Source organism: Nanorana parkeri, unplaced genomic scaffold (assembly GCF_000935625.1).
Source record: "Nanorana parkeri isolate BGI_ZX_2015 unplaced genomic scaffold, ASM93562v1 scaffold230, whole genome shotgun sequence".
In the NCBI taxonomy this organism is placed as follows: Eukaryota; Metazoa; Chordata; class Amphibia; order Anura; family Dicroglossidae; genus Nanorana; species Nanorana parkeri.
In genome coordinates, this window is record NW_017306498.1 from 240472 (window position 1) to 249454 (window position 8983).

Consider the following 8983-nt stretch of genomic DNA (forward strand, 5'->3'; position numbering starts at 1 on the left):
AAGAAAGTGAAACAGAGGGATATAGGTCCAAAAGAATGACACTTGGGACCTCTGATTCCTCTCTCATTAATATTTATAGATTTAGTTTCTACTCAAATAAAACCAAGGTGAGAAGTAAAAGACGTTTTAGCGGTAAAGAAGGACGAAAGGATGAGCGCTTGGTGACAGGTGCACTTTAAGACAGAATTAGCTTGCCCTGTGTACAATGACCCGCGGGCAAATGCAAATTCTTGTTTTTTTAAACTCTCAGGCGAGGGCTGGCGGCGGAGGCTCTGAGTGCGCGGCGTGAATATTCATAGGTGAGAACGGCGGCAGCAGGCTGAAGGTTCAGGTGCGCCGGGCTCCCTCTGTCTCAGATCACAAAGTGTTAAGGGAATTTTGAAGGATGAAAGTGGGGAACTGAGCCGACGAGGCTTCCTCCACAAAGACCACTTTAGTGTTAAGTCAAACTCGCACGCGAGCAACAGACGATGATGGCGCTCATTGGCCCAGCGTTTACCCAGTTACATCAGCACGCTGCCTAAACCTCGGAGACTTCTTCTTCAGGTGTTCATTTGAATAGAATTCGCTGAGCGGGTGTTTTTATAATTGCTCCCCTGGGTGCTTGTGTCTACTGCTGCACTCTATCATTTTACCCATGACGACTTTTTATTTTTCATATCTTGCATCGTGGTTATAAAAAAATTCTAATTTTGGGGGGGATTTTGCTGCCTTCCATTAACTCTTCAAATGCCAAAGGTCTATAGCAGCAACGTAGGGGGACTGGTATATAGATAGCCGCACTCCGTGGGTCCTCCCATAACATATTTAAACTTTATTGTAATTCAGAAACCCATATCCACCACGTAAAGCTCCCCATCAGAAGAGAACCCCTCTCACGCATTTCACCCAAAGGGCTTAATTAGAGAAAATTGGGGGGGGGGGGGGTTTTTGCGCCCTTACAAAAAAAAGTGTGGGGGGGGGGGGGATTTTGCTGCCTTCCATTAACTCTTCAAATGCCAAAGGTCTTCAGCAGCAACGTAGGGGTACCAGATCATCCTATAAATCAGGGACATGAATAATTGACACAGGTTGGGGACGATTAATTGTGATCTGGTGAGATCATCAGCAGAGGGTGACTCCGGTTACATGGGGGTAAAGATACCAGATCTCCATGCCCGCACTTGTGTGATAACATTCGGCAAACCACAGCTGATGAGCAGAGGGGACTGCATGACACACGACATGGCGGCGAGGGTATGCATTAGGTTAGGGCAGGAGTAGGCAACCTTGGCACTCCAGCTGCTGTTAAACTACAAGTCCCATTAGGAATTGCAGACTCAGACAGCCACGGTCATGTTTCCCAAAGGCAGAGGCATGTTGGTATTTGTAGTTTTAGCACAGCTGGAGTGCAGAAGTTGCCTACCCCTGGGCAGGGGCTACAATGGTGATTAAATCTCTTTGCCACTGAGAGATTTATTAGCATCACACAAGTGAGGTGACTCTCAACAAGCAGCTAAATCTTTAATTACTGAAGCTATTTAATCACTTGTGTTGCTAGTCTAAGGGCTCATGTACATGGGTGCCTGGGGTCATACAATCTAAAATTCAGGCGTGTTTCCCCACCCAGGAACCATAGGTGCTGCATACAGTCCCTCAGAGAATTGCCCATTGCCATTTCCAATGAAGGCAGGAGTGGTAAGGGTGCACTAGTATGGTGAGTTTAACTGGTGTGGAAGGGAGGATGAATGGTGCACTTAACAAACACATTGTCACCTTGCCCTAAATGGGTAGTGGGTGTAAAGTCAGTGTAACCCCAGTCACTAAAATTTCCTATAACTTTTTAACATGTTACTGTAATTTTAATTTTTAAATATCTGCAGCCCGCAAGTAGAGTGCAGGAGATCAGCAGCACTCAGAATGTAGAGATGAAAAAGTGAAAACAGTATTTAATTTAACAGAAGAGGAACTTCACCTTCCTCCCCCATTTATTTTTTAACAATCCCTCTTTCCCAATGCCGGGTTGTCCTCAAGTCACATGCTCACCTGGCCAGCGAATCCAGAGTTGTCCTGCTGTGATCCACGTTCCGCTGACACACACCAGGTCATCAAGTCATTGGGAGTCAACTTTCTCTTCTATGTTCAGACAGCCAACCCATGATGACGCACAACCAAGCTTCGCCCTTCCTCCTCATCCACTGTATGGAAGCCGATGCCTCCTGAGATGTGCAGGTGAATAGATGTAAATGAAAGAAAAGAGTGGCTTATGTGGAGTGTTTTTTCACAGTGAAAGTCCATTTTAAACTGCCATATCCTTGGGATTCTGGTCATACGATCCCACTGACTGTTCTGAAGGTCGTATAGAATTCTACAAGAGTACCACATTTTATTATCTGCTTAGGTCTAAATAAATATTTTGTATTCATTCAGTTACTCATTCATACAACCTCAGAATTGGATGGGATCACATCTGACCCCCATAGCTAACAATCTTTTGGCACAACTCGACCTACATTAGTATATTGTAAGTTGTGTGGCCAGCTTTACTAGGTCACGGTGCCAAAACAACTGTCATTTCCATATTCAGTCAGGCCTACATCCTGCGTAAATCAAATGTGCCACTGACTAAAGGGATTATCTAGTCACTGTAGAGTCAAAGCCAAGGCCAATCCACAAGAGTATAGTAGTTTCCAACTGCCCTTGTTTTGGATCCCCTATTTCCTGCACACCTGTACTGTTCATACTGACCTCATTCACATGAATAAGCGGACTCTTCAAATGCCACAAGCATTTATGTTCTTAAAGGTGAAAGCCAACCGAAAAGCTGAAGTCATACTTAAAAGACATCTACGTGAACTGTTTTACATGCCATGGTTTTTAAATGTGTCCAGCCAGTCTTGAGATTCATAGAAACATAGAAGAATGATGGAAGAAGAAGAATGAGTGGTCCACTGACACTGCCCCTTTTTTGATTTGTCTTTTTGTTGGAGATTCACCCCCTCTATGTATCCTGGTGACCATCATCATCACGAGAACTGAAACTAAAGGTGGATTGTGAAATGACACTAAACTCAGGAGTTAAATCTTAAAAATGCATTCAAGTCCCTTAACTTATACCAAAAATTTATCTTATTCGTGTATCACTCGGCTGTAGATCCTCAAATCATCTCTGAATTGGTGCTGACACTGTGCTTCCTTCTGGAGGGGGGCTACTTGTGTTCCTGATGGTCCCTGTGTGTGTTGTAAAGTAGTCACCACTCCAAGCTCGCTCCCGTGATGGATGTGATGGCTGCATGCGTATTCTGTATTCAGTCTTTTATTTACTGATTGTACGGGTAACACACTTCCTGTCCTAGGGTCACAACGCTCACTTACTGCACTGTATCTAAGGAGGAGCAGCGTTATCACCCTAGGACAGGAAGTGTGTTAGGACTACATAAGGAACTTACTTGTGGTGTCAGGGATCCGGGCACAGTGGTGATTCTGGCGCTGCAAGGACTGTTGGATAAAATTTGCTCAATTTCCAGTGGTCTCCAAGTGGCAGAGTAGGGGTGAAATAGGACTTTCTTTAGGGGTTGTTCATGGCGGCTGGGAATGGTGTCATCAGTTATAGTAGTGAGCTCGGGGGTCAAGGACTAAGGTAGAGAGCAGATTGGATGCAGATTGGATGCTATGTGTGCCGAGGGGCTGATGTGGGAGCTGCCTCTGGTCTTCGTTTGGCATATGTTCTAGATGTGGTGGAGTGGAAGTGATGGTCGGTTAGGAAGGGGAGTGCACGGGGCCGTGTACAGTGAGCAACGCGTTTCGAGGAGATCCTCTTTTTTAAGCTCGGGGATAGAAGGTGAGTCTCTTTCAAATTTTATCCAACACTCCTTGCAGCACCAGAATCACCACTGTGCCCAGATCCCTGACACCACAAGTAAGTTCCTCATTTAAAAAAAAAACATTTTTTACATATATCCAAAATCACACCATTTGCAATTCCGGATTTGCGCTCTTAGTGTCTCATCATTACGTTCACAGGGTTCTCCTCCTGTTTTTTGAGCAGCAATCCACACCATTTGCATCCACGCACGCCCTGCATCCCTGAGAGAGCGCTGTGTATTTGTCTTTTTGTTGTTAGGACTACAGAATTCCTTCACCTCCCCTCCTCTCCATAACATAGGCCTTCTATAGCTTCAAAGGTGCAATAGGCAGGATCAGCTGAAATTGATTTGCGCTAATTGAACAGATATAGCAAATACTTAAAATATATTTAACAGTAGAGAAGGAACAAATAGGTGCATTGTTAGGGTGAACATACACATTAAAGGGTGTCTATGGTCAAAAGCAAAAAATAAATATACAATTCTACAGTGAATTTCTATAAGTTCTCTCCCACTCCTAATATTCATATCCATCTAGAGGTTTGTAAACTTCCTGGTGCCAATACTCTCTCAGAGCCTGCCTTCTGAACTACAACTCAATGACTGAACAATGTAACATTATCATTGCTTGCTGGACACAATGCATGATGGGATATGTACTCTTGAGAAATGGAGTTTACATCAAGTCAAGCAGCAGGGAAACAGATGCAAAGCACACTGGGAATCCAGGAAGTTGATGGAAGTGATGATCTACTGAGCTGACCTGTGACAGTCTCATTGTCACAGGTCGGCTAGAACTATGAGGTGAGTGAAAAGCACTCACCTCATAGTTCTCCTTTAAGAAAATATACTGTAAATACTTGGTGTATTGTGCATACAGATCTATATACAGACATCCCAACTCTCCCGGACGCTCCGGGAGTCTCCCGCTATTGGATAGCGGCTCCCGGCTGCCCGGGAGAGAAACACTTCCTCCCGGAAAGGTTTATCTGCTCGATCGAGCAGATAAACCTTTCCCTGCGATCATTTTTTTTTTTTTCCTTTTCTGACATCGGGAGCCGCAGCCCGACCGTCAGTCAGAAAAGAAACACAAAGGCATACGAATCCATAGCTAGATTGGCTATTGCACTCTGAGTGAAAGCAGCAGAGGGCGGGTGCAATAGCTAGTTTGCTATTGGCTATTGCAAAGTGCAATAGCCAATAGGAGAAATGAGAAGGACACCTCCCTGAAATGGCTTCTTTCAGGTTGGGATCCCTGTATATATAAAAGACAGACATTGTGCAGGAAAGGAGGACTTAGGTTCTAAAGAGACTTGGCGTTGGGGCTATCTGTGATGTAAGATAGATAACTAGTTCATCTGCTTATCTACATACAAATATAAAATGCATATCTGGGGAATTACATTGTCTATTCTTGTGCCTTATTTATTATGAATTTTGTGCATGGACTGGATCCTCTTATAAATGACATCGTAGACGGCCGCATGCAAAGGGTTAAGGCATCCGTATTAATGCAGCCTGTCTCTGCTCCGGCATGTTTCATATTTCACACTGATTGAGCTGTCCAGTTGACTGGAAAGGGCTGACAGCCGTGAGGGTCTTGGTCAGAGAAGAGGAGGTCCCCGGCCAGCTGGTAAGGGAACGTCTGTATGCCAGGTAATTATTGCTCAGCGCTCAGGACCAAAGCCTGGGAGAAAACGCTATACTAATGAAACACAAATGGGACATCTGTGTTCAGGAGTTCATTTAAGCATTGAAAACGCAACTTTGCCAAGAGTTTATGTACTTGTGTAAGCAAAGCGAAGACTTTAAAGGATCCCGGCCGCACCGCACACAGTGATCGGGGATGGATTCCATCTAGACCTCCCAACTCACTTTGAAGCCCGACTTCTACAGCCATAAACCTTTGTGGTCACACAGCTACAGGCACCTGTAGCTCTATTAAAAATCAAAGTGGCTTTAAAGCTGTACCCTGGGCCTTGCCTTCAGTCTTGCACAGTTGTACCGGCTCCTCTCCTGGACTGAAATTGCTTATTCTGATTTCACTGCACACTGTAAGCTTCTCACAATGTGCATTACAAGCTGCAGCAAGTCAGATAGAGCCCATCTCATTTAATGGCTGGAGAATGTCCAACATCATCTAATCTTTCCTCCACAATCTGACTTTCCTCGGCTCACCCTGTTCATTCATGGGATTTGAGTCTTTCAATTACAGAGGCTCAGCATCACATGTGGGTGTTACGTAGAGTGGTCTGCATGCAAATAAAGCCTACCTAGGAACGCCCACTCCTCCAGACTGACATCCACCCATAAAGGCAAGGAGTCATGCAAACACAATTCCCTGCCCACAATGATTGGGCGGCACGGAAGGAGCTTCCTCCTGTGTTCAGGAAGAGTTCCTCCTGGGTTCAGAGGAGCTCAGGTTAGGACTGAGTTTGGTCAAAATCTGAGCTCATCTCTGCCCACAAAGAAAGAGCTCAGCCTCTGCTAATGGGTAAGTGGGCGGAGTCCTGCAAATCCTGCCTGTGTCCCCCTTTTAGCCATAGATGCATTAAGAGCCACTGAGGGGTAGCACAGATTTAGCCATAACTGGTCAAAGCCAGTATTGCCGACTTACATACAGCTGCTTCAGGTTTCTTAACCCAGATATGGTTTTATTGGCTCTATGATGTGAGCAAAAAGGATTGATTTGCATGATTTTGTCTATTTACCCATAAGCAGAAACTGACTTTTTCTGTTTTTTTGTGCTTGAAGTTCATGTAAATACATTATTCTATAAGATGGCAATACTGTATCTGACAGTACTTTAGAGGTGGGCTTTTCTGTTCCCACCAGGTAACGAGAGAGCATGGAGCCGGCTTCTCGTCCAATCAGGAAGCTGGGTGGTGTGTAATGACTTGCCGCCTGGCTTCCTGATAACGGAAGTTCTGGTATTGGGAGAAGCATCAGGAATATTTGGGTGAGTGTAAATACTTGATACTAGTATTGCTATCGGCACAGCCCTAAACCCCAATAGAGGTTTAACCCTTCACTGCTTTGTCTAAAACAAAAACAAAAAAGCTTTATGTCATTGGGGAGGACAGAATGAGATGCAGCTTGATCCATACTACATTAGTGCCAACATGGTAATTTATCTGTATGGTAAATTCAGGCTTAAATACAGACAAATGGCAATGTCATGTATAGCTCAGTGTCATCTCTTGACTGCTCTCACTATAGTAAACTAAAACCTGATTAGTTTTCTATGTGTTACTTGCTTTGCACACCATCATTGCTCTTTGTACTGCTGGTCTCTAAGGTCTTCACAGACGCAGCTTGATGCTTGCTAATGCTGTAGCGGAGAAGCACTCCAGCTATGCATCGCAGTCCGCAGTCATCTCAATGGAGAGCGCAGCCTGCAGTGTGCAACTAGTGCATCTCGATAGGCACATTCTATCAGAAGGTTGTGTACCTCTGGAGCTTGCAGTGCTGCCCTGCTCACTTGGGCCAATGGAGTGTGCAAGCTTTCATTTACCATACAGGTGGACTAGGGCCAACCTGCATGAACCCACAATCTGCTCCAGGATCCAGAACCAAGCTGTGTCTATTCAGATGCACTTATTCACTCCTGCGGAAGAACTGTCCTGCTACTTTATTATAGCTAACATGACAGCTAAGACAGAGAAATGCACAGCATGGCTAAGTAAGGGCTTGTGTAGATGGGCAATGTTGTTTGTTTCAAATGCAGGTCAGCAGATGCACATTAGTGGGTCCATATGGTGCATGAGAGTTCAAAGGCTGCGTTTGACCTGCTTTGCATTGTGTTTTTTTTTTTAGACACAGCAGATCCTCATAAAATGCATTTGCATTGGAGGCAACACAGGTCAACTCATAAATGCCACTAGCTACGTATTGGGTTCAAATGGATGCGCTTAAGCAGCAAAAAAGCACACACGCTCTAACAAAACTTTAAATATCTAATTTGCAGAGCAAGTATGGCTAGTTTTCCATGCCTACAGTTTTGTATAAGTAGTTTTTTTTCACATATTGTAGTCTTTTTCATTTTAGGTTTGCTGGTCCTCAGAGCTTCTGGTCTTAGTCACGCCCTAGTGTAGTATACAAACTGAAAACAGAAGAGTCCCAGTTTATTATCAGATGCAGGACTGGATAATATTCTACTGCAATGTATTTAAAAAAAATATTTTTGACTTAGTAGATTCCATTGTTATATATTTTTTTAGTCCTTTCCATTTTAGGTTTTCTGGTCCTTAGAGCTCCTGGTCTCAGTCACACCCTAGCTTAGTATACAAACTATACTGGAAGCAGAGTCCCAGTTTATTATCAGATGCAGGACTGGATAATATTCTACTGCAGTGTATTTTACAATATTTTTGATTTAGTAGATTCCATTTTTAGATATTTTTACAGCCCTTTCCATTTTAGGTTTACTGGTCCTCAGTGCTGCTTGTCTCAATCACACCTCAGCTTAGTATACTAAGAAGACTCCCCTTTTATCATCAGGTAGAGGGCCAGATCATTTTCTGCTGCTTCTGTATTTTTTTACACTATTTTTGGCTTATTAGATCCCCTTCATATATTTGTTTTAGTCTTTTTAATGTCAGGTTTACTGGTCCTCAGTGCTTCTGGTCTCAATCACACCCTAGCTTAGTATACAACCTATACTGGAAAAAGAAAAGATCCTATTTATTATCAGGCTCAGGACCGGAAAATTATCTACTGCAACATATTTTTACAATATTTTTGGTTTAGTAGATTCCATTTGTTATATATTTTGAGTCTTTTTCAGATTAGGTTTACTGGTCCTCAGAGCTTTTGGTCTCAATCACACCCTAGCTTAGTATGCAAACTTTACTTGAAAAAGCAGAGACCCAATTTCTTTTCAGGTGCAGGACCAGATAATGATCTGCCGCAACTTATTTTTTACAGTATTTTTGGCTTAGCAGATTCCATTATTATATTTGTTTTAGTCATTCCCATTTTAGGTTTACTGGTACTCAGTCTTGCTTGTATCAATCACATCCTAGATCAGTATACAAACTATAATGGAAAAAGACACCCTATTTATCTATCAGGTGCAGGGCGCTATGATTTTCTACTGCAATTTATGGTGTTTTTTTACAAAATGTTGGGGGTTTGGG